We start from the raw sequence: 24,036 nt of genomic DNA, 5'->3' as shown, positions 1-24,036 counted from the left end.
GGTGCTAGAAACCTCATCAGGGCAGGGGCAAGGGGCCCTATTGCTCCAAACAGAATAGGTGAGCTAGGTCAGAACTGAAGGAAGTGTATTATTGGCAATACCAGGAGGGATGAGCTGGAGTGCTGATGAGAAGCACAGTCAGGAAAGTAACAAATACTTTCCTTATGGATTATATTTTCTAAATGGGCAACCAACCTAATTCTCAATTACTGAGGGACAATCTCCACTCATTGATATACTTTATTTTCCACAACCAAATCTCTGTACAACTTTTCATGAGTGATGTGCCCGAATATTCAGATTCTAATATCTAAACTGTATCGTAAAATCTATTCACCTAAATTTGGGTTATTGCTGATTCTGTACTCTGTGTATCATATGACTTTAAAACTGAACTTTGTATTTGTGGATAATCTAAGCACTATACCCAGATGTACAAACACTCTTTTCCTAACCTATGTATTATATAATTTTTTTAACATTAGGTTTAATAAAATTTGTTTAGAGGTACACTACCCCATGGCTTCTAGAGATCTCTCCTGCCTCAAGCCTCTGAGTGTTTCTACACTTTTGCAGCTCTGACTCACAACCATCCCCCCATTACTGGCAGCAGCAGAGAGCCACAATCTAGGTCTTTGATTTATACAGCAGCTCAGATTCGCTATGTTAGCGACTTCAATTTCTCTCTGTCACCGCTATGTATCTAGGACTTAGTTTCTGTATTCTCTGTTCCATTTCTCATTGCTACAGGTTCTTTAACCACTAGATGCCTGTTTGTGTTTTCCAGCATTCAAGCAATAAATTGGCACTGGGGCCTGGTTTTAAATCTCTTACTTTCAGAACATCTTTTGCTTCATTTACACCTGCAAATACCAATCACTAAAAGAGCCGATGGCCTGAATATGTAAACATTATCATAGGTATCAGAGGAGATGCTATAGCTGAAGAGAACATATGATGCCAACATTCTTTTATAAGCCACAAGTGGCATCTTTGAAATATGGAGAGCTGGGGTCTGGCTTGTATTGGGAAAATTGTAGCAATGAGGAGGGTTATATATAATTTGAAACATCATGTGCAACAATATAACCATCTCAATTGATGGGGTTTTATGCCTTTGAATCGGTTTTGTTTTTCTGAAATGATTTTTTGGTCGTTTTGATGATATGTGCAGTGGAAGGATTGACTGCCAGAAAAGAAAGGGAAACTTGTGCTGTTAATCAGACTATAGGGACCCTCAGACCTTTTCTTCTCCTGACTTCCTTTGTCTTTCTCAACCCTTTTCTTTCCCTTTTGGGATTTGACTAGCCTGAGAGTTATAAAGAAAGAATATATGTATATGCTCTTTTCTTCTATAACACCATTCCCCACTCTCTCCATGTATAATGACCAAAGAATATAAATGTCAAATGAATCCAAACAGAATGTTTCAGTTGTCTGTTATGTACATGCTGCATAAATTAATGACAGATGCCTTTTTCTCTCCCCAAAACAGATGTTGTCATTTTCCCTTTGAAGCATCTCTTTTTGGATCCCTGAAATGCTTTTTTTGCTTTGATAATTGCCAGTGAACAAACATGCCTTTAGTTGGAGGGAAAAGAAACAGAGGTTGAATAGGTATTTCTGAAGTATTGATCTCTTTTCCCCTTCAGAACAAATTCAGCTGAAATGTTTATTCTCCAGGCAGCAGCTAATAGGAAACACTGTGTAGACTACATTTTCTTGGGCTAAGACACTCTTATATAATACCACAACCTTACAATCAAATTCGACCTAGGACGAAGGATTTTATCACTTCTTATATGAGTATACGATGCTCCTACTGGTCCTATGATCCCCTAACCATGTTGCATGGAGTTTTAGCAGTGCTTAGTAATGGCAAATCATTTCATATGCATGTTGGCTCAGCTAGCCATATGTCAGACCTCAGTTGGTTTAAGCATCATCCAAACACATGAAAGGAAATGGCTCTCAAAAAGTGATTACCTAGTGCTGTTTTGACTCAGATGGTCATTAAAGGAAACTTTAGTTTAACATGGTTAACAGGAAAACAAGTTAAAAGGGATAATTGTCATCTGTTTGTATTAAGAAAAGGAGTACTTGTGGCACCTTAGAGACTAACAAATTTATTAGAGCATAAGCTTTCGTGAGCTACAGCTCACTTCATCGGATGCATTCCGATGAAGTGAGCTGTAGCTCACGAAAGCTTATGCTCTAATAAATTTGTTAGTCTCTAAGGTGCCACAAGTACTCCTTTTCTTTTTGCGAATACAGACTAACACGGCTGCTACTCTGAAATCTGTTTGTATTGTGGCTTTTGACTTTCTTGCTGCAAAGGAATGTTAAACAGCTTGCAAGGCCTGCCCTGTATCTGCCATCTCTCTGGTTTAGATTACTCAAGCAGAAAAATACAGCAGCAGAAAAACAAAATGTTTGCAAGCTAAAATGCACTGGTGGCCATTGTTATGTCTGAAAAAGCAGGTTTTCAGCAGATGAAATTATAACTGCATTTTTAGCATATTCTTCAAATTCCTTTAAAAGGCAGCAGATGCTGTCTCACATAATACAGTATTATGTCAGGTTTCAGAGTAGCAGCCGTGTTAGTCTGTATTCATAAAAAGAAAAGGAGAACTTGTGGCACCTTAGAGACTAACAAATTTATTTGAGCATAAGCTTATGCTAAAATAAATTTGTTAGTCTCTAAGGTGCCACAAGTTCTCCTTTTCTTATTATGTCAGGGTATTTGATTCAGATAGGCCTAATGATTTGGAAAGAATTCTGTGCTTTTTGTTCTGTGATCATTGTCAAATTATTGTGTGTCAGTGGCTGTTAATACCTGTCTCTCTAGTTAATTTTTGAAAATTGTGCGCTGTAATTGATTAATGTGTTTGCAAGCCATTTTTTTCTTTTTACAGATTGATTTTGGATTATATGACTGCTAAGGAACCATCTCCTTCTCTGATATAAGATCATCACATACAATGAAGCCCAGCTTCACTTTTCCTTAAATTGTTTATTATTGCTCAGGAACAAATAGTCATGTGGGCTCATTTTCTGTGCAGAATGGAAGCAGATTAGAATGAGTATCAGAGGGGTAGCCATGTTAGTCTGTATCCACTCTGAAACCAGTCAAAAACAATGAGGAGTCCGGTGGCACCTTAAAGACTACAGATTTATTTGGGCATAAGCTTTCATGGGTAAAAAAAACCCCACTTCTTCAGATGCATGGAGGCTGAAGATGCATAATCCATGCATCTGAAGAAGTGGGGTTTTTTTACCCACAAAAGTTTATGCCCAAATAAATCTTAGTCTTTTAGATTAGAATGAAAACAGCTAAACTGTACAATGACCTACATTGTATGTGTATTAATTAAATCCTTTTGTTTTATGCACTATTGCAATGGGTTATTTGAATATGGGGGTTATTTGAATTTGAATTATTTACAAGAATCCAGTGTTCTCCTGAAACAGCGATCTTGAAAGTATCAAACTAGGTTATAAAATAGCTCAATCATCTCTCTTATTCTTCTAAAATAATGGTTTGTATTTGCACAAGGTATGAGCCTTTGAAAATAGCACAGTTAAAGCAATTAATACAATAACTCTGCATTGTAGGTACAAGCATCACATGATTTTTGTCTCATTATAGTTCAGCTTGCTCTAGATGGATTTGATTATACAGAATTAGCACACGTCCAAGACAGTCATGAGGAGAAGTCCAAATCTATTCCATGATGGGCGCGAGCATGTGGAGAAGTGGATACTGAAGATCCAGTGCAAGTTTAAAGTACTCTTTATAAATCTGGTACAAAAACACACCGGGAAGGATCATATTTTCAGTTAATAAACACTGTTGCCAAGTTTTAAAATTTGTTTCTTCTCTCCATAAAACATCTAGAAAGGTGATGAATGTGGCAGTTAGTTAGACTGATTTAATAGGAGTCAGCGTAGGTGATGCAGACTGTTCTCTGTAAGCTCAGACTTAAAATAGGGTGCTGTAAATAAACTGTTATGTTCAACAAAACCTTGTACAATCCCTGATAATTAATACATCTGTTTGACATTTGAAACACTAGTATAGGTTTCAGCTTTGTTTGGTTCACAATGAGGACATTGCCAAAGAACTTACTGGAGACTTTTAGATTTTTGCCATAAAAGTTTATGTTCATGGGGCCAAATCTTCAACTGGTGTAAACCGGTCTATTTCCGTTGAAGGCAGGTGAATTTAATGAATAGTGTTGTTCCTGCTTAGTCAGTTCCTCGCAGGAGCAGCAAACATCATTTTGCTCATACAGGTGAACTTACAAGGCCTGAGTCTCCTTTAAACCTGGTGTAAAGCCAGAGTAACTCCATTAGAGTCATTGGAATTATGTAAAACTGATGCAAGTGATGAAGTGGACCTGCCATGTTTTGAAACCCTTTTGACAAGCTCAAGACAAGTCCCTGACATAAAAATGAAAAGACCCTCTTGTGTCCTGTTTTAAGGAAAGTCCCCTGTAATTTAAATTTAATCAGCTTTTGATGGTGACCTTCCATCTAATGAGGTGAGACCCTGAAGCTGCCATTTTTTTGCAGTGCTTCAAGAAGTTAACGTTGGTATTAATGTTAACACCCTTTGACTTATATCTGTGGTGTCAACTGTCATCTGTTTATTTGGTACCTATACAGCTTAAAGAAAAAAAAAAGGCTGCTTTGATAGGTGTTTATTTTGAATTGTAATGATTATGGTTACTACAGAACAAGAACTATCCCTATGATGGAATCTGGCTGAATTCTTGAACCAACCAAACAAAACATGTGGACCATATCCTCAGCTGGTGTAAAACTGATTGTCTTGGTGTACACTCACCACCAAGAGTACCCCCTGGGGTCAGGAAGCAGTATTGCAGGGACTCTTCTCACTGTAGCACTACCTTTTGGTAGCCAACCTAGTACTACAGCAATGGTCTTCTGGGTTACCCAGCCCTCCAGCCAAATCACACTTAAAGGTTCAGTCCCCCTTCTGGGGTATCCACGTCCAGCTGTAACTGTTCAAGCTCCAAGCTGGCTTCCGTGAGCTGGCCTCTTCAGTTTCTTAACCTGGCTGTCCATGCAGGCAGCAGCAAATTCCTCTAAATCAAACAGAACTTAACAGAATCACACCCTTCTTTCACAGAGTAGCAGATCCCAGGATTTGTCACTGGCCCCTTGGTAAAGCTCAAAAGTATAAACAAAATTAAACAGTACCCAACATTTTTCATCCCTCCCCAGGCAGGAGTCTCTCGTCCCTCTTGGGTTCCTTTTCACCTCTCTTCCTCTTATGGAAACCAGTCCCAACACTGCTTCCCTGGAGAGTTAGCTCCTGTCCCCTGTGGCTCAGCTCTCCAGCCACAACCCAGCTCGACCACTGTCCTCCACAGGCAGCCCCTGACTGCTGGGCTTCCTCTCCTTTTAAGTGCTACATCCAGCACACGTATGGCTGGGCTGGGCTAGGCTAGGCTAGGCTAGTGCAAGAGGGCTGGCTAGCTCTGGGCCTCTTGGACTGTAAAGGGGTAAGCTACCTTGTTACACTGATGTACTGTCAATTTACTGAAGTACAACACTATCTTGAAGAAATCATCCTAGGGATTTATAGCTTGGGGAGGCTGAGTTTGTTGACTGGCTGAATCTCAAGTGAAACATACCATGTAGCCATATAGGGTGTGGTCAGCTCTCCTGCCGAATAGCATATATGCTGCGGTGTGCACAGGACAGGAATAGAACTCAGGCCACCTGCCTCTCAGGCTAGTGCCCTATGCACTGGCCCACATTGCCTTCCTGAGAGACAGTTCTACAACGGTTTGCATTTCTTCTTCCACTTCCACCTAGGACCAGAAAGTACAGAGACAAGAAAAGATGACAGATGAGAGGCGTGTCATTTGAACATTTTGGAATCTCAAAAAATGGCTCTTTTCAGATTCAGTTCGAATTCTGGATGCAGGAATACGTCTATTTTATTCAAGTCAACTAGCCATCTTTAGCCTTCACATAGTTTAATATTACAGTCAATCCTTCTGGGAGAAAAAGATTTGAGTTCCCAGAGCAGGTGATGGTCAACTCTAAAAACTAATAGTTTCCTCACTGTTATTGCCTCCTTCAGGGACCCAGATAACAAACCAAACCCAAAGCCTTAATGTACAGTAATGCATGCTGTGAACCGGGTTTAATTGGGGGAGGGCTGGGGTGGCTGTGGATGTTATTTTCAGGCAACATCTGCACCTATCAGGGGTTCTTTATTTGCAAAAAGAATTAAGAAAAGCTACAGGGGTAAGAGTATACACTAGGGCCCTGACAGAGGAGGATTGATCATACAGATGGAACATAAATGGGAAGGTCCAGAGGAACAAAAGGGAAGTGTGCTCTTATAATGGAAGTGAGTTAGCTGGCGCAGTACATTTATCATATACAGTCATCATGGTGGGGGAAGGAATAAGTTAACAAAAAGGAGATGACAAATACATTCACACGTGAAAAGTGGTTAGCTAAGAAATGTAGCCACGCTAGGGCAGGAGTCATTTTTCCATAGCTATACAGTATGTTTTTTTTAATGATTCTAGATGAGGTTAATATGCATATTGGTGGTGTTCAATGACATTTTATCCCTCAGGCTATCTGTGGGGAACCAGGAATGCCCTGGTGAGGCTGCTGGCTCAGAGCCAGGAGACCTGCCTGACAGTGGAAAAAACTGCTCCTGCTTCAAAAATGCTCTGGGTAGAAAGGCTGTTCCCAGAGCTTCATCCAATTATAAAATAAGACAGCAGAAAGACCTTTTCCCCTTGGGAAGCTGTTACGAAAACCAGGCACAGTGAGTAAAGTGTGTGACTATTGCATTTCAAAGAGAAGTTTTTCATGCAAGGGTAGGAGAGCAACCCCAGGGCCTCCAGGTGCAGGGCTGATCCAAGGTCAAATGGAGCCCCTTCAAACATCAGAACAGAGGCCCTGGCACTGCCTCAGGTCACACAGACTCAGCACACATTAGACCTCCTTCCATTGAGAGGTTACTGAGTGTTGGGAGGGGGGTTGCTACAGTTCCAGGGCCCATAATTGAGTAGAATCATAGAATCATAGAATATCAGGGTTGGAAGGGACCCCAGAAGGTCATCTAGTCCAACCCCCTGCTCAAAGCAGGACCAAGTCCCAGTTAAATCATCCCAGCCAGGGCTTTGTCAAGCCTGACCTTAAAAACCTCTAAGGAAGGAGATTCTACCACCTCCCTAGGTAACGCATTCCAGTGTTTCACCACCCTCTTAGTGAAAAAGTTTTTCCTAATATCCAATCTAAACCTCCCCCAGTAGTCCAGGTAAGTCAGAAATCACCGTGAATAAAGTGTTTGGACCTTGTTGTGTTGCTGTATTTGACAAACTATTCTAGGATCAGACAGCAGAAGAATTCGACTAGTTTTCTGATACATATGGAAGAATTAATTAGCAAAAATATTTTGTCTGTGACAGTCACAGGCAAAATCTAAATTAGATTTGTGAGTGACTTGAACAGACTCTAAGAACATATCATCTTATTATATTCCCTATACAGTAATACTAAGATTTGAAGAGAAAATGGGAGAGATGAACACATATATACATTGAACGAAGACTGACTTTAAGGACACAATTGAAATATGGTTGATACTCTGTATGATAATTGAAGCCCTTTGTATCCCATGATTCTCTAGCTATGAAATTTGCTATAGATCCATCTGAAAGGATAACTCTGAGAGGTGTGAACTGTCCCAAGCATCTCAATGGGATTGTTAACTCTGAAACCTACTTTGCAAAGATCCAGTGACCTTGCTGCAGAGTTTAGTTCCAGCTTAGTATGGGATACACAGAGCTCTATGAACTACCGTGGGAGATGACAGCCTCTTCGATCCAAGGGTTTCAGATAGGGAACTGCTCAGAGGAGTATGTTATTATAGTCTATTTGATCAGAACAACTGGTCTATGAAGTTTAAAAAATCATTAAAAATCAAGTAATCTTTAAGTAGAATAAATAAACATTTAAATAGCTAAAAAATTTAATGCATGTTTTAATCAGATCATGAAATATTCTCTATAGAACAAAGAAAATATGAAATAAAGAAAAGATAACTGTGAATTTGAAGGCTATAGTCCCATCAAGAGGGTCTGATGCTCCTCCTTTTCCCTTTCTCCAACAGCTACCTCTCCATTCTTCTTAAACTAACACTAGAATAAAGGTTTCAGAGTAGCAGCTGTGTTAGTCTGTATTCGCAAAAAGAAAAGGAGTACTTGTGGCACCTTAGAGACTAACAAATTTATTAGAGCATAAGCTTTCGTGAGCTACAGCTCACTTCATCGGATGCATTTGGTGGAAAAAACAGAGGAGAGATTTATATACACACACACAGAGAACATGAAACAATGGGTTTATCATACACACTGTAAGGAGAGTGATCACTTAAGATAAGCCATCACCAACAGCAGGGGGGGGAAGGAGGAAAACCTTTCATGGTGACAAGCAGGTAGGCTAATTCCAGCAGTTAACAAGAATATCAGAGGAACAGTGGGGGGTGGGGTGGGAGGGAGAAATACCATGGGGAAATAGTTTTACTTTGTGTAATGACTCATCCATTCCCAGTCTCTATTCAAGCCTAAGTTAATTGTATCCAGTTTGCAAATTAATTCCAATTCAGCAGTCTCTCGTTGGAGTCTGTTTTTGAAGCTTTTTTGTTGAAGTATAGCCACTCTTAGGTCTGTGATCGAGTGACCAGAGAGATTGAAGTGTTCTCCAACTGGTTTTTGAATGTTATAATTCTTGACGTCTGATTTGTGTCCATTCATTCTTTTACGTAGAGACTGTCCAGTTTGGCCAATGTACATGGCAGAGGGGCATTGCTGGCACATGATGGCATATATCACATTGGTAGATGCGCAGGTGAACGAGCCTCTGATAGTGTGGCTGATGTGATTAGGCCCTATGATGGTATCCCCTGAATAGATATGTGGACAGAGTTGGCAACGGGCTTTGTTGCAAGGATAGGTTCCTGGGTTAGTGGTTCTGTTGTGTGGTGTGTGGTTGCTGGTGAGTATTTGCTTCAGATTGGGGGGCTGTCTGTAAGCAAGGACTGGTCTGTCTCCCAAGATCTGTGAGAGCGATGGCTCGTCCTTCAGGATAGGTTGTAGATCCTTGATGATGTGTTGGAGGGGTTTTAGTTGGGGGCTGAAGGTGATGGCTAGTGGCGTTCTGTTGTTTTCTTTGTTGGGCCTGTCCTGTAGTAGGTGACTTCTGGGTACTCTTCTGGCTCTGTCAATCTGTTTCTTCACTTCAGCAGGTGGGTACTGTAGTTGTAGGAATGCATGATAGAGATCTTGTAGGTGTTTGTCTCTGTCTGAGGGGTTGGAGCAAATGCGGTTATATCGTAGCGCTTGGCTGTAGACAATGGATCGAGTGGTATGATCTGGATGAAAGCTAGAGGCATGTAGGTAGGAATAGCGGTCAGTAGGTTTCCGATATAGGGTGGTGTTTATGTGACCATCGCTTATTAGCACCGTAGTGTCCAGGAAGTGGATCTCTTGTGTGGACTGGTCCAGGCTGAGGTTGATGGTGGGATGGAAATTGTTGAAATCATGGTGGAATTCCTCAAGAGCTTCTTTTCCATGGGTCCAGATGATGAAGATGTCATCAATGTAGCGCAAGTAGAGTAGGGGCATTAGGGAACGAGAGCTGAGGAAGCGTTGTTCTAAGTCAGCCATAAAAATGTTGGCATACTGTGGGGCCATGCGGGTACCCATCGCAGTGCCGCTGATTTGAAGGTATACATTGTCACCAAATGTGAAATAGTTATGGGTCAGGACAAAGTCACAAAGTTCTGCCACCAGGTTAGCCGTGACAGTATCGGGGATACTGTTCCTGACGGCTTGTAGTCCATCTTTGTGTGGAATGTTGGTGTAGAGGGCTTCTACATCCATAGTGGCTAGGATGGTGTTTTTAGGAAGATCACCAATGGACTGTAGTTTCCTCAGGAAATCGGTGGTGTCTCGAAGATAGCTGGGAGTGCTGGTAACGAAGGGCCTGAGGAGGGAGTCTACATAGCCAGACAATCCTGCTGTCAGGGTGCCAATGCCTGAGATGATGGGGCGTCCAGGATTTCCAGGTTTATGGATCTTGGGTAGCAGATAGAATACCCCAGGTCCTGGCTCCAGGGGTGTGTCTGTGCGGATTTGTTCTTGTGCTTTTTCAGGGAGTTTCTTGAGCAAATGCTGTAGTTTCTTTTGGTAACTCTCAGTGGGATCAGAGGGTAATGGCTTGTAGAAAGTGGTGTTGGAGAGCTGCCTAGTAGCCTCTTGTTCATACTCTGACCTATTCATGATGACGACAGCACCTCCTTTGTCAGCCTTTTTGATTATGATGTCAGAGTTGTTTCTGAGGCTGTGGATCGCACTGTGTTCTGCATGGCTGAGGTTATGGGGTAAGCGATGCTGCTTTTCCACAATTTCAGCTCGTGCACGTCGGCGGAAGCAGTCTATGTAGAAATCCAGGCTGCTGTTTCGACCTTCAGGAGGAGTCCACCTAGAATAAAGTAGCTTACTATCCTGCTTTGGCTGTATTTCCTTCACCTTTCATAACGGTGGCTCCTCTTTCTCCACTGAAGTGTTCTTTAACTTCTTCAGTGACCCCGCTGCTACTAGAACAGCTCTTGCTTTGTTCTCTAGTGGCTCTTCATTAATTGGAAGAATCCCACAATACCTGGATGTAATTACAAGAGTTTTCTCCTTGTGCACTGTAATCCATTTATTGGGCTGTGTTTATATACTGTGCAACTTTCTGAAGTATGCTGGGATGGTTTCTGTACATGTCAGACTCGATCACCTGGGAATCAGGTCTTTATGTTTTGCTAAAGACTTTTTCATTGAAAAGTGGATTTTCCTAGGATAACTTATTACAGCACCACTTCCTACAAGTAAAGCCTATGTATATTAGCCCACAAAATGCAGTTTTGTGGATGCGAGTGTGTCATTCTGGTGACAGTGTTTCTGGGACAACATCTCAGCTCAATGTACCTATGAGTATTTGCCTGGAATTTCACTCCAGTTAATAGTGATAGAACAGCATTCTGAGGGCATTGCACTGGAAGACAATGCACATTCATGGAGGATTCTTCAATAAAGCCATTTTCCAGGGGCAAAGCACATCCAATATAGAGCAGGGTGCAATACTTGTTGAACCTATGGAACCTCTTGAAATGGCTAGTTTTATTTAGAAAGAAGAAAAACTTTATCACACAGCCTGTCCAAACTCCAACTGACCACTGTAAACTTAAATCTCACTTCTGGAACACTTCATGTTGGACATGTGCATGTCTTAATTAGGCACAATGTCACTGTATCCAGATTTAGAGATCCCCCCCTCATATTATTTCTTTTGTTTGTAAACCAAAAAGCAGACAAAATTCTGCCCTGGGCTCTGAGAACACATACAGGGATACAGTACTGCCACCTATTGCAAGGGTATAGGACACAGTTCATTGAAATTACTACCAGATACATTTCTCTAGAGCATCCAGCAACTTCCATCTTCTACAGTGTTTCTGGTGAGGGAGTCGGGGTCTGTGACTCAGGCTCCTTGCTGCATCCACAGTACTCTGCAGGGTGCTGGTGGGGTCTCCACCAAGGATGGCATGCAGGTCGTTGTAAAAGAAGCAAGTCTGTGACTCAGCACCAGATCTGTTGTTGCGCTCCCTGGCCTTTTGGTGTGCCTGGTGCAGTTCAGGAACTCATTGCTTCAAATCCACCCATGATGTCCTGCACATTGCTTAGAGTCACAGATATGATTAATGGCCATACACATTTACATTACAACAGCATGCACTGTGGATTTTCCAATTCCAAAATGATTGCCCGCTGATCAGTGGCAATCCGTCTTTGCAAGCTCTCACAGTGAAATTGCCACTCACATCCTCACCGTGTAGTTCTCAGTCTGGTGTCCATGTGCTGGAAGGAACGTGGCCTTTCATATCCAAAAGTTTTGCAGCCATTCCTTATCATCCAAAACCAGCATTATGATGCAATCCTTCCAGTCAGTGCGCATTTCTCAGAGCCAGAAGCCGCATTCTACCATCTGCAGCTGCTCTGGGAATGCCACCAACAGCCTTGAATTGTTAGCCACTATGTCCCTTAGCAATTTGTCCTCTAAGAAATCATCAGTATCCCCCATTGTTGAGGTACTTCCTCCACCTCTACCAGAGGACTGTTTATCCTGTGTTTGCAATGTTCATGAGAATAGCGTCGAGTTGTGCAGGCTCCATGATTCTGTCATAGTTAACGAACAGTGATGCGTGCCACACGGTTTTGTGGGATTTGAAAAAAAAAGCTGTGAAAATTATGGGATTGGGATGGCATTAGGGGATGGAGAAAGATGCATGTTGGGAACTTGACCCCCTGATGCCCAGCCAACCTGCATGACTCAAGTATGTCTCCCTATGCACCGCAAAAATTCCCCAAAAGGCATTGCACTGGAGGGTGGCTCATGGCACACTGGGATACCTAGCCATCATGCACTGCACTTTGCACCGACACAAGGCACTCCTGGTGAGCATGTGAAGCACTGACCCAAGGTGCCAAGTATGCATGCACACAAGTGATATACTAACCATGGCAGCTTTTGAGTCACAGCCAGGAGAGAGAGTTCTCCAGGGAAAGATACCTTCTGTCTTCCTCATCCTTGGCCGAGTGAGCTAAGGGTTATATCCTTGTAAATACAGAGCTGCACAAGTTCATAAAGGTGATGGGGAGAACACTGTGTTTGACCAGAAGAAGGTCTCCAAGCAGTTTGTGTCTAGAAAAGAGACAGGAGTGGGATGATGCTCTTTCATATGAAAATTGCAAGCACAGGCACACAATCCTCTGGTACTGGCAGAGTGACAAGAACAACTGCATCAGCAGTAGAGGACAGATGCTGAGGGACATAGTGAAAAACAATCCAAGCTTCTTGGTGGTATTCATAGGGCAGCTGCGGACAGTGGAGCACCACTTCTGTGCCCAAGAAATAAATGCTGACAGGTGAGATTACATCGTAATGCAGGTTTGGAATGATGAGTTGAACTTCTGGATGTTAAAAACCATGTTCCTGGATCTGTGAGCTCATCCCAGGGCAGGGAGACCAGAATGAGAACTGCACTGACAGTGGAGAAGCAAGTGGCGATTGCACTGTGGAAACTTGCAATGCTGGATTGCTACTGGTCTGTGGGCAATCAATGTGGAATTGGAAAATCCGCTGTTGTGGCTGTGGCACTGCCTGCTAGCCAGCTCAGATCACAACCCCAAGGAAGTGTTAAGTGTACCAATGCACTTGTTAGAACAGAACAAAAAGGGATGTTATCACATTACCTGTACTTGGTGTGTGCCTGGTAATTATATTTGCTTGAAATGCATGAAAGCTAATGAAATCATAAAAATTATCTTCACCTATCTGTTTCCTGTGATTGCTATCTTTGTACTTAATTAACCTTAGATCAAAGGATTAGGATAAGATTAGGATAAGAGTTTGCTTGATGTCACATTGTTCATGAAAATGAATGACATTGTCTGGATGTCGGTAACTAAGGCTTTGTCTACACTATCACTTTTGTCGGCAAAACTTTTGTTGGTCGGGGTGTGAAAAAACACCCCCCTGAGCGACATAAGTTTCACTGACAAAAGCACTGGTGTGGACAATGCTATGTTGGCAGTGGGCGTCTCTTGACATAGCTACCGCTGCTTGTTGGGGGTGGGTTAATTATGCCAGTGGGAGAGCTCTCTCTCAGCAGCATAGAGTGGCTACACAGGAGACCTTGCAGCAGTGCAGCTGCAGTGGTGCAGCTGTGCCTCTGTAAGGTCCGTAGTGTAGACATAGCCTAAATGTGTGATGTATGTCTCTGTAATTGAATGGCCCATCAACTGTGGTTGAAGCCTTAGAACTTTAAATAAGAAGATTAACTTCAAAGCATGGGTCATTATGTAAGACAATGGAAGATCTACATATTTTGTCTGCATTTAGTCATCAAAGCAAGACCCATGTGGTGATGGAAACGCTTGCCAGATGGTTTTCAACTATGTTGGATCATATTAAAGTAGTTCTGTATTAAAATCACAAATGAGTTTGATTCCCCATAGTTTAAGTTCCAGGATATTACTAATTAAGAGGTTTTTGGTATTGTTTCTCTCCCTCTATGTGTGAAACTTGCAAGCTGCTAATTGTGTTAGTACAGATTTAATAATTTTATTAAGATAATGTTGAAGTAAAAAGAAAACGGTACAGAGTTTAGGCATAGAAGTTTCTGGTTATCAGGGAATAAGGTACAGATTATCAAGGGGTGCGAAGTTCAGTTTAGGAGCAGGTGGCATAAGGAATACATAATCTGCAATCTACCCGATTGGGGGTAAAAGTTTAACGGGTCAAAGTACAGACATTGAGATATGGGGGTATGTTGTCCATATAATGGCTATGTTCAGGTGTGGAGTATAATGAGTGGGTACGATGATGAGGATGGATCTACCCTCATTTGGTGGGATTTAATGTTTAGTGACTTTATGGTTCCAGGTCATATGGTCCAATGAAAAAAAAAAAGTCTCTCAGTCCCTTTCCCATGGTCGATGCATGATGTTGTACCGGCTCACACCTCCTGGTACTGTCGGTGGCCGGTGATGTGTTCGATGTAGATGTCCCTGGACCATCGGATTGTGTCCAAGACCATGAGGCACCTCATGAGCCGTGCGTACCGTCGACCGATCCCGCAGGTCTGCAGCACATGCTCGTTGCAGGGGTCCCAAGCACCCAGGGCTCCGACAATCAGGGCATCCATCTGCACCTCGTAGCCCTTTGCTCTCAGGATGTCGGCCAGGGGGGCGTATTTTTCCAGCTTATGAGCTCAGGATTCGCGGAAGGCCGGGGTCCTGGCATAAGGAGACCGTGACATCAATGAGGATGATCTTTTTCTGGTCCTCGTCGGTGACTATCACATCAGGTCGCAACTGGCTGTCCATTCCGGGGATGGTGGAGTTCACGGTGACCTCCCCCAGGCACGGTGCAATGGCTTTCACCAGGAGATTCGGGATGGCGTTGTGGTGCAGCTGCCAGGCTCTGGAGTGGGGCTTGCAGCTGCACAGGACATGGGGCAGGGTCTCGTTGGAGTAGCTGTACTTCCTGCAACGCTTATCTCGGTTCCCATGGCGGACGGCTCCATTGAGCGGGACGGTTCTAAGACAGAGTCAGTTCTCAGAGCAATTCTTTGTAACAACAACGACTCACAGAGAGAGAGGCTCAAAGCAATACTCTGTAACAATAGAAACAGCACCCAGAGACTGCCCGTCCTTTTGTTGTATTCATCTCGCTTTGTTAACAATTGTGATTAAAATAGAGATAGAGGATGTATGTGGATGGATGCTTGGTGTGGATAATAACTGAATGATCAGGGAGGTGCCAGCCTAAGAATCCAGTGTCCATTGGCTGAGGAAGGCGTCAAGTGGAAATAACCAGAGGATCCCCGGAGGGCAGACTGGAATCCACCCAACAGCCTCAAGAATGGAAGAACCAAAGAACAAGATAATATCTGGCAGCACGGAGCCGTCAGGAATGTGCCATCTGCTGATTGATTCAGCAACAGCATGATGAAGCAATTCCCATAGACTGGCATAAGAAGAAATTCCTATAAAAATGGACTCTAGAAAGTGAGGACTTTGGGGTCTGATTCTGCAAACCAACTTCCAGGAGCGTCAGATGTGCATCTGACAAGGCCCTGCTCCCTCCTCATGTCCAGGCCACCTGGCCAGTGGCTTGGCATGAGCAACTCTAAGGCTGGTAACTATGCTAACAACCTTGCAGAACCTGTGTGTGTGTGTGTGTGTGTGTGTGTGTGTGAATAAATATGAGATTGAATGGAATGTTATAGCTATAACTAACTGCTTATGATGATTCTTTCTGTATTCACAATAAATGTGGTATTTTGCCTTTTCCCCTTTAATAAGTTCCTGCTGGTTTTTATTTTATTGGTATAACATTTTGGTGGAGAATTGTGAAAGGGGAAATACTGGTAAAAAACCTCAGTTATTGTAAATATTGGTGTGCATACCGCCAGCTCTATTGAGCTAGGCATTTCTATTAGGTTAACCAGACTTGCTGGCCTCCAAGAAGGTAGCAGGGAAAAACAGTTTAACCATACCTGCTGGCCTCAAAGAAGGTAGCAGGGGACCTGCTGGCCTCTGGGAAGGTAGCAGGGGAAAGTGTATAGATTAAGCTACGATTACTAAACCTAAGTCCTATTGTTCACTGAGGTATCGGGGCAGCAAGAAGGCCTAAGGGCCAGGCTAAGCTACTCGCTGGAATAAGGAGTAGCAGGTTCAGAGAATCTAGGATGTGTCACTCACTGACCTGTGCCAGGTGTGACGAGGAAATTTGATAAGCTATGATTTCAGAATCTAGGCTGTGTCACTTGCTAGGTAATACCCGGAGTGACAAAGAGATTGAAATATCTGTGTTAAGTTGTTTAAAGGAAAACACGGTAAGCCAGTACCAGAGGGAGGAATGGAGTCAGAAGGAACTCCAACCTCAACTTTTGTTTAAAAAAAAAAAATTACACCTTTTAAACCTTTCAAAAATCTGGGCACAGTCCTTGGACTAAACAAGCCCTAGCTGATGTCTGCACTATTTCGGACCTAGAAGATAGATTGGCTCAGTATATCCTCAAATACAAACCTTCTAGTGCTGCCAAAAGAGATGCAGCAACAATTTGGTTGTTGTGGGAGACATGTAAGGACCAGCAACCACACACCACACAACAGAACCACTAACCCAAGAACCTATCCTTGCAACAAAGCCCGTCGCCAACTCTGTCCACATATCTATTCAGGGGACACCATCATAGGGCCTAATCACATCAGCCACACTATCAGAGGCTCGTTCACCTGCGCATCTACCAATGTGATATATGCCATCATGTGCCAGCAATGCCCCTCTGCCATGTACCTTGGTCAAACTGGACAGTCTCTACGTAAAAGAATAAATGGACACAAATCAGATGACAAGAATTATAACATTCAAAAACCAATTGGAGAACACTTCAATCTCTCTGGTCACTCGATTACAGACCTTAGGGTGGCTATCCTTCAACAAAAAAACTTCAAAAATAGACTCCAACGAGAGACTGCGGAATTGGAATTAATTTGCAAACTGGATACAATTAACTTAGGCTTGAATAGAGGCTGGGAGTGGATGAGTCATTACACAAAGTAAAGCTATTTCCCCATGTTATTTCTCCCCCCCCACCCCACCCCCCACTGTTCCTCAGATGTTCTTGTTAACTGCTGGAAATAGCCTACCTTGCTTGTCACCATGAAAGGTTTTCCTCCCTCCCCCACTGCTGCTGGTGATGGCTCATCTTAAGTGATCACTCTCCTTACAGTGTGTATGATAAAACCCATTCTTTCATGTTCTCTGTGTGTGTATATCAATCTCCCCTCTGTATTTTCCACCAAATGCATCCGATGAAGTGAACTGTAGCTCACGAAAGCTTATGCTCAAATAAATTTGTTAGTCTCTAAGGTGCCACAAGTACTCCTTTTCTTTTTGCAAATACAGACTAACACGGCTGCTACTCTGTTACCTCGGATTGTCTTCATGTAAAGAGGAAAAGGCACAAAAAGAAAAGGGAGCAGACAATTGGAAGGTGCTGGCTACAAATACCCAAAGTCAGCTGAAAATAGTGAAAGAGGCACTTCAGGAATGCAAAAAGAGAGAAAGATTCCTGGCAGACCAAGCTAAAGCCTCTGAGAAAATTGAAAGAGAGAATCATGTGCTCCAAGGTATGGTAAAGAAATTAACCTTGAAGCAGGACAGAGCACCTGCAAATTATAGTCGTTGTGAATCACTAATTAAGAGTCTGAGACAAAAATTGGGCTTTGCCTCTAAACAGGTATCAGCCATTATAGCAGCTGAAGGGGGAGAAGGTCCTATGTAAGGCACCCCCAGGCATAATTACAAAGAGAAAAGAGAGTGAAAAAGTTAACTCTGTAGAGGCTGGAGGGAATTAAGCAGCTAAACTTTGTGAAAATGTTAAAAAGGAAAAATGTTCGAGAAAGAGCATTCTTGGTTTCTTTGACGCCATTCTGAAGGAAAAATGGGCCCTTTTCCAAAGGAATGTCTGTAAATTAGCCAGGCAAAAATAAACTATCTGATTAAATCATTTGACTATGGACAATTTGGTCAAATTTTCTAAAAGAACATAAGAGGGTCTATTGGAACTTAACTGCCCCAAATGTATAAAGGGAATGTAAGATGTAAAAAACAGAGCAGTGTGGAAGGGATTTTAAGGAAAAGAAAATGTGCATGTATCTATCTGTGTGTGTGTAAATATGTAAAGTTCTAAGGACCAGCTGGTTTTGTTTTTGTTTTAAATAATGCCACTAAAAATCCATTTGACTCTTTAATTCAAAGTTGCAAAACTGACAGACCTTTTTGCTAGACACAGGCAATTAGTGTTGTTTGGCTTTGGGATTTGGCATTTAACCCTTCAAAGGTAACTCAATGCTTTACAAAAAGAAAAGGAGTACTTGTGGCACCTTAGAGACTAACAAATTTATTAGAGCATAAGCTTTCGTGAGCTACAGCTCACTTCATCGGATGCATCCTATGAAGTGAGCTGTAGCTCACAAAAGCTTATGCTCTAATAAATTTGTTAGTCTCTAAGATGCCACAAGTACTCCTTTTCTTTTTGTGAATACAGACTAACACAGCTGCTACTCTGAAACCTGTCAATGCTTTACAAGATTTAAAATGTATTTAAGTTGTGGCTGCAGCAGTGCAGTCAAAATCAGGAGAATAGAAAAAACAATCTGGATTCTTTTTGTTTGTTTGGTTGGTTGGTTTTTGTTTGTTTTTGTAACTAAAATAGCAGATGAGAGCTGTAGTAAATAAATAAATAATAGGAAATTAAAAGAGACATTGCCCCTCTGAAGCAACAGCAGGGGTGAGGTGCACAAAACAGAAAGAAGCAATGTTAGAAACACTGAGTCTTAAAATGGCTCTGAGTAATCAGACTGTCACTTTGATAAAGGTACATGAAAACTCTGTAAGCAAAAAAAGAAATAGTTACACCTTATGTAAAAATTGATATTGATAATGTTATAGAAATTAAACGATGGAAGGAATGTGCATTTGCCCCAGAACATGTGCAGGGTATATTGTAGAAGGGGCAAAAGAAATGCAAGCATACCATGCTACTTAATTAAAATGCTATTAGGGCTTCAAAGGGAGCCACAATAGGTTGGGTTTTCTTTTTTACATTGCTGTGTGTTTTGGAAGCAGAAGTTAAAAAAGTGATCAAAACTCTGGTGAAAGTTGATTACTTGTGGCACCTTAGAGACTAACAAATTTATTAGAGCATAAGCTTTCGTGAGCTACAGCTCCTATGAAGTGAGCTGTAGCTCACAAAAGCTTATGCTCTAATAAATTTGTTAGTCTCTAAGGTGCCACTAGTACTCCTTTTCTTTTTGCAAATACAGACTAACACGGCTGCTACTCTGAAACCTGAAAGTTGATTGTGTCCCTTTTAAGATAGCTTTAAATCCAAAAGCAGGAAGCATCTGTGAAAATGCAAATTACCTAAATGACAAAGGAAGGAAAGAACTAGCATCACAAAGGAGCTGAAGATAAAGGACATACCTGGTCAGCAAACAAATTGTCTAAATAAAAGGCATGGTATAACAAGATAAATTTAATGATAATAAGTACCCCTGTAACAATGTATAGTGTGCATAATTTTTGGAAAAATTCTTTAAGGTCGTATGGTAATGATGCTTCTCAGCTATTACCTGTAAATAAACTTAAAGCTTTAACACAGCAGGAAAAATGTTATAAACTTGGTCTGCTGTATAAGAAGGAAAACTGAGGTACCCCACCTCAGGGATTTAATGACTAAACAGTGGGATAATTTCCCCATAACCCTTAAAAGATAGAAGCCATTGAAACCTGGCCTGCCTATAAAACAAAAACAGGAAAATATGGGGGTAATTCCTCTGTTTTGCCTGCAATCAGCAAGGGTATTTGTAAAAGAAATATTTTAAGCAGTAATCTGCCACCCCAAAAGGGGTAGAAACATGTTCTTTTTGTCTTTCAGAAAATCAGGAAAAGCTGATGCCAGCTGAAGAGCAACCCAATACCATGAATCTACTGTCACAACAGAAATTGTGTTTTGTGTTCTATGTTTTGTCTTGTTGCTAGCACTGTTGTGTGTTTTAAAAAAAAATACTGCAGACCTGCAGGTAATTAAAAATAAATTAAGCTCTCTGTCCCAGCTACAGGACAGCCTGATACAAAAACAAGTACCTGCCAATGTAGACTTGGTCCAAATTGGTCTGGGTAACCTAAAAGCCCGATGGAATCTTTGGCAATGGCTTAATACTACCACTTGGCTTATGAATAAGAAAAAAATTAGAAATAGGAAACTACACAGCCACAGCTATGGGATGCACTGAAATGCAGATACTTGCCCTAGCTACTTTGGAACACTAAATGTTCTGGAAAAAGACAAGGAGTACTTGTGGCACCTTAGAGACTAACAAATTTCTGGGTCATATTGGGAAATATTAAGGGTTTGATGCATTTGTTAAAACAAAGAAAGAGATCATTGTTTGACACTTATCAATATGAATGGATGCAATACGTTTCCAGTATTGTAAAACCAGACTTGTTAATGGGAGAAATTGTTGTCAAAATTGCACACCAACAGTCCCTGGAGGCAAAGGTATTGAAGGTTAGCCCACTCCCCATATTACACATGGGATCCTTCCGGCTACCCTGGACCTTGAGCCAGTGGGCGGGGAGGGAGGGAAGCTAATGGACACTAGAGGTTGTACCAAATGGACTCCTCAAAAGTGGGTGTGCCTCACCTTGTCTGTTGCCCCAGAACCTTATAGTAAAGATACATCACTAAGATCATGTATGTGGCATGAATTGGAATCACAAACTCAAATTACCTCACAGTACCTTCTCTTGAATAGGCTACATAGAAAGTAACACTGACGATTATAAATCTTAGTGTCAAAAGGGAGATTATGTTGGATCATATTAAAATAGTTCTGTATTAAAATCACAAATGAGTTTGATTCCACATAGTTTAAATTTCAGGGTATTACTAATTAAGAGATCTCTTGGTTTTTGGTACTGTTTCTCTCCCTCTATGTGTGAAACTTGCAAGCTGCTAATTGTGTTAGTACATCCTAAAACAGAGTCTGTTCTCAAAGCAATACTTTGTAACAATAGAAACAGCACCCAGAGACTCCCCGCCCTTTTGTTGTATTCATCTCGCTTTGTTAACAATTGTGATTAAAATAGAGATAGAGGATGTATGTGGATGGATGCTTGGTGTGGATAATAACTGAATGATCAGGGAGGTGCCAGCCTAAGAATCCAGTGTCCATTGGCTGAGGAAGGCGTCAAGTGGAAATAACCAGAGGATCCCCGGAGGGCAGACTGGAATCCACCCAACAGCCTCAAGAATGGGAGAACCAAAGAACAAGATAATATCTGGCAGCATGGAGCCGTCAGGAATGTGCCATCTGCTGATTGATTCAGCAACAGCATGATGAAGCAATTCCCATAGATTAGCATAGGAAGAAATTCCTGTAAAAATGGACTCTAGAAAGTGAGAACTTTGGGGTCTGATTCTGCAAACCAACTTCCAGGAGCGTCCTATGTGCATCTGACAAGGCCCTGCTCCCTCCTCATGTCCAGGCCACCTGGCCAGTGGCTTGGCATGAGCAACTCTAAGGCTGGTAACTATGATAACAACCTTGCAGAATCTCTGTGTGTGTGTGTATGAATAAATATGAGATTGAATGGAATGTTATAGCTATAACTAACTGCTTATGATGATTCTTTCTGTATTCACAATAAATGTGGTATTTTGCCTTTTCTCCTTTAATAAGTTCCTGCTGGTTTTTATTTCATTGGTATAACAACTATAAGAAGGGATCCTGGGAGCAGTTCTGCAGCTCTGATCTATTTGGATGCTGTCAGGGGCTTTCCAGATACAAGACAGAGGTCCCCAAAGCCATTTTGGGCGCCCTGAGAGACTGGTGGAGAACTACACGCATACATCTTCTCTGCTTCGTTTTGGACTTACAAACTTGGACTAACGTTAAGTATATTACCTGCTTTAACCTCCCAATAACTCATTTCTTTTTCTTAGCTAATACATCTTTAGTTTAGTTTAATAAAGAAATTGTCTGTGAGCATTGTTTTTGGTGTGTGATCCGGAGCATCCATTGACCTAAGATGAATGATGGATCCTTTGGGGTTGGAAGAACCTAATGTGTGATAATTTTAGTTTTAATAACCTTTTGTCATAAAGTCTAGATTATCTGGGTGGTAAAAAGGGGCTGAAGAGGTTAGGGGGACTGTCCGAGGCTCCATGGCTGGACTAATACAATAGTCCAGGAGTGCACTTTTATCACTGGGTTGGTGAAATCTGTTTACAGACTGTACTACCCACTCTGGGTGTCCACCCTGTTTTCTGACAGTCTGTCTTGAGATTGACTCTCTCAGCTGCAGCCACATATGAGGCACTGTAACAGGGGCCATTGTCATGCAGGTGTGCAGGTCCCTTAATCATCTCTTGCTAGGCAGGACTGTGACTCTTGGCAACGTGCAGGACACAGTGGGTGGATTTACAGCAATGGGATTCCTGAATTGCAATGGAGCAATAGCACGCATATCTCTATTTTGGCCCCGTCCATCTTGCCACAGAGTATATCAACAGAAAGGGCTACTTTTCTATGGTTATGCAAAAGCATTGGTGGATCTCCAGGGATGCTTCACTGATCTCAGCGTTGGCTAGTTAGGTAAGTCATCTTAAATAACACAGGAGTGTTAGAAAGCTGCAAGTAGGGCCTTTTCTTTCCCAACCAGCAGATCACCACTGGACCCATCCTACCTCTTGCTCCTCTGGCTTATTCCTTGACAACACCAAGGAAAGATTCAACTACCATCTCAGCAAGTGCAGAATGAGAGTTGAATGTACTTTAGATAGATTTAAAGGACAATGGTGTTTACTGACAAGATTAGATCTCAGTGAAAAAAATATCTCAACGGTTATAGCTGCCTGCTGTGTCCTAGATAATATCTGTGAAACAAAGGGGGAAAAGTTGATGCTGGGGTTGAGGTGGAGCAGCTCTCTGCTGAGTTTGAACAGCCAGACACAAGGTCCATTAGAAAAGCTCAACGCAAAGCTGTACAGCTGTGGGAGGCCTTGCAAGAGCACTTTAACATGAGCCACAGTAATTCATTGTAGTGGACTGGACTCTACCTGGCCCTTAAGTTTTGGGGCCCATTAGGAATTGTGTGGTGCTTGGTGCACATCTATGACTATAACACTCTCAATGCACTTATTAATTTTGTGGTGCTTGCTGTGCATTTGTGGTGATTACACTCTGTCACTGATCCTGTGAGTTCTATCACAGCGGATGGGTGCTTTAAGTACTGGTAGGCATTCTGCAGCATATGTTGTGAACTAACAAAGATGAATTATTTTTCAAAAAATAGAATTTTATTGAGTAACAAAACCAGTGCAAAAATCTGTTAGTTTAAAAGCAAATATATTAAAAACTTACTTAACTAATGAAACAGAACTTAAGAAGGGAAAAGAACATTCATATCAATTTTGGCTACACATACACCAGTCATGGCTCTTTCAAGTCAGTGTACCTGTGGTAGTCTTTACTGTCCCCCCAGAAGGGGTAGGGATGCAGCCCCTGATGCCATGTGGAAAGTTAAGGGGGGATTGTAGGGATGTGCTAAAATGGACTTCTCCATGGACTGCAAGGGGGGGCAAGCCAGTGACTCTTGAACCTGTAGGTCCACAAGAGTCTGCAGCATCTATGTTTGCTGCTAGAAAATCCCAATTATGTTCTGTTCCATCTCCCACTCCTTTTCTTGCTGGGACTCCTGGGCCTTTCTTCTGTCCACTCTTTCCTTCCCCATATAGTTTGAAATATTCACCCTCCAGGCTTGCTGCTCATAGTTTGATGCAGC

The sequence above is a fragment of the Dermochelys coriacea genome, chromosome 1, assembly GCF_009764565.3.
Source record: "Dermochelys coriacea isolate rDerCor1 chromosome 1, rDerCor1.pri.v4, whole genome shotgun sequence".
Classification (NCBI taxonomy): domain Eukaryota; kingdom Metazoa; phylum Chordata; order Testudines; family Dermochelyidae; genus Dermochelys; species Dermochelys coriacea.
The sequence above is the reverse complement of the archived record's forward strand: the minus strand, read 5'-3'. Positions refer to the sequence as shown.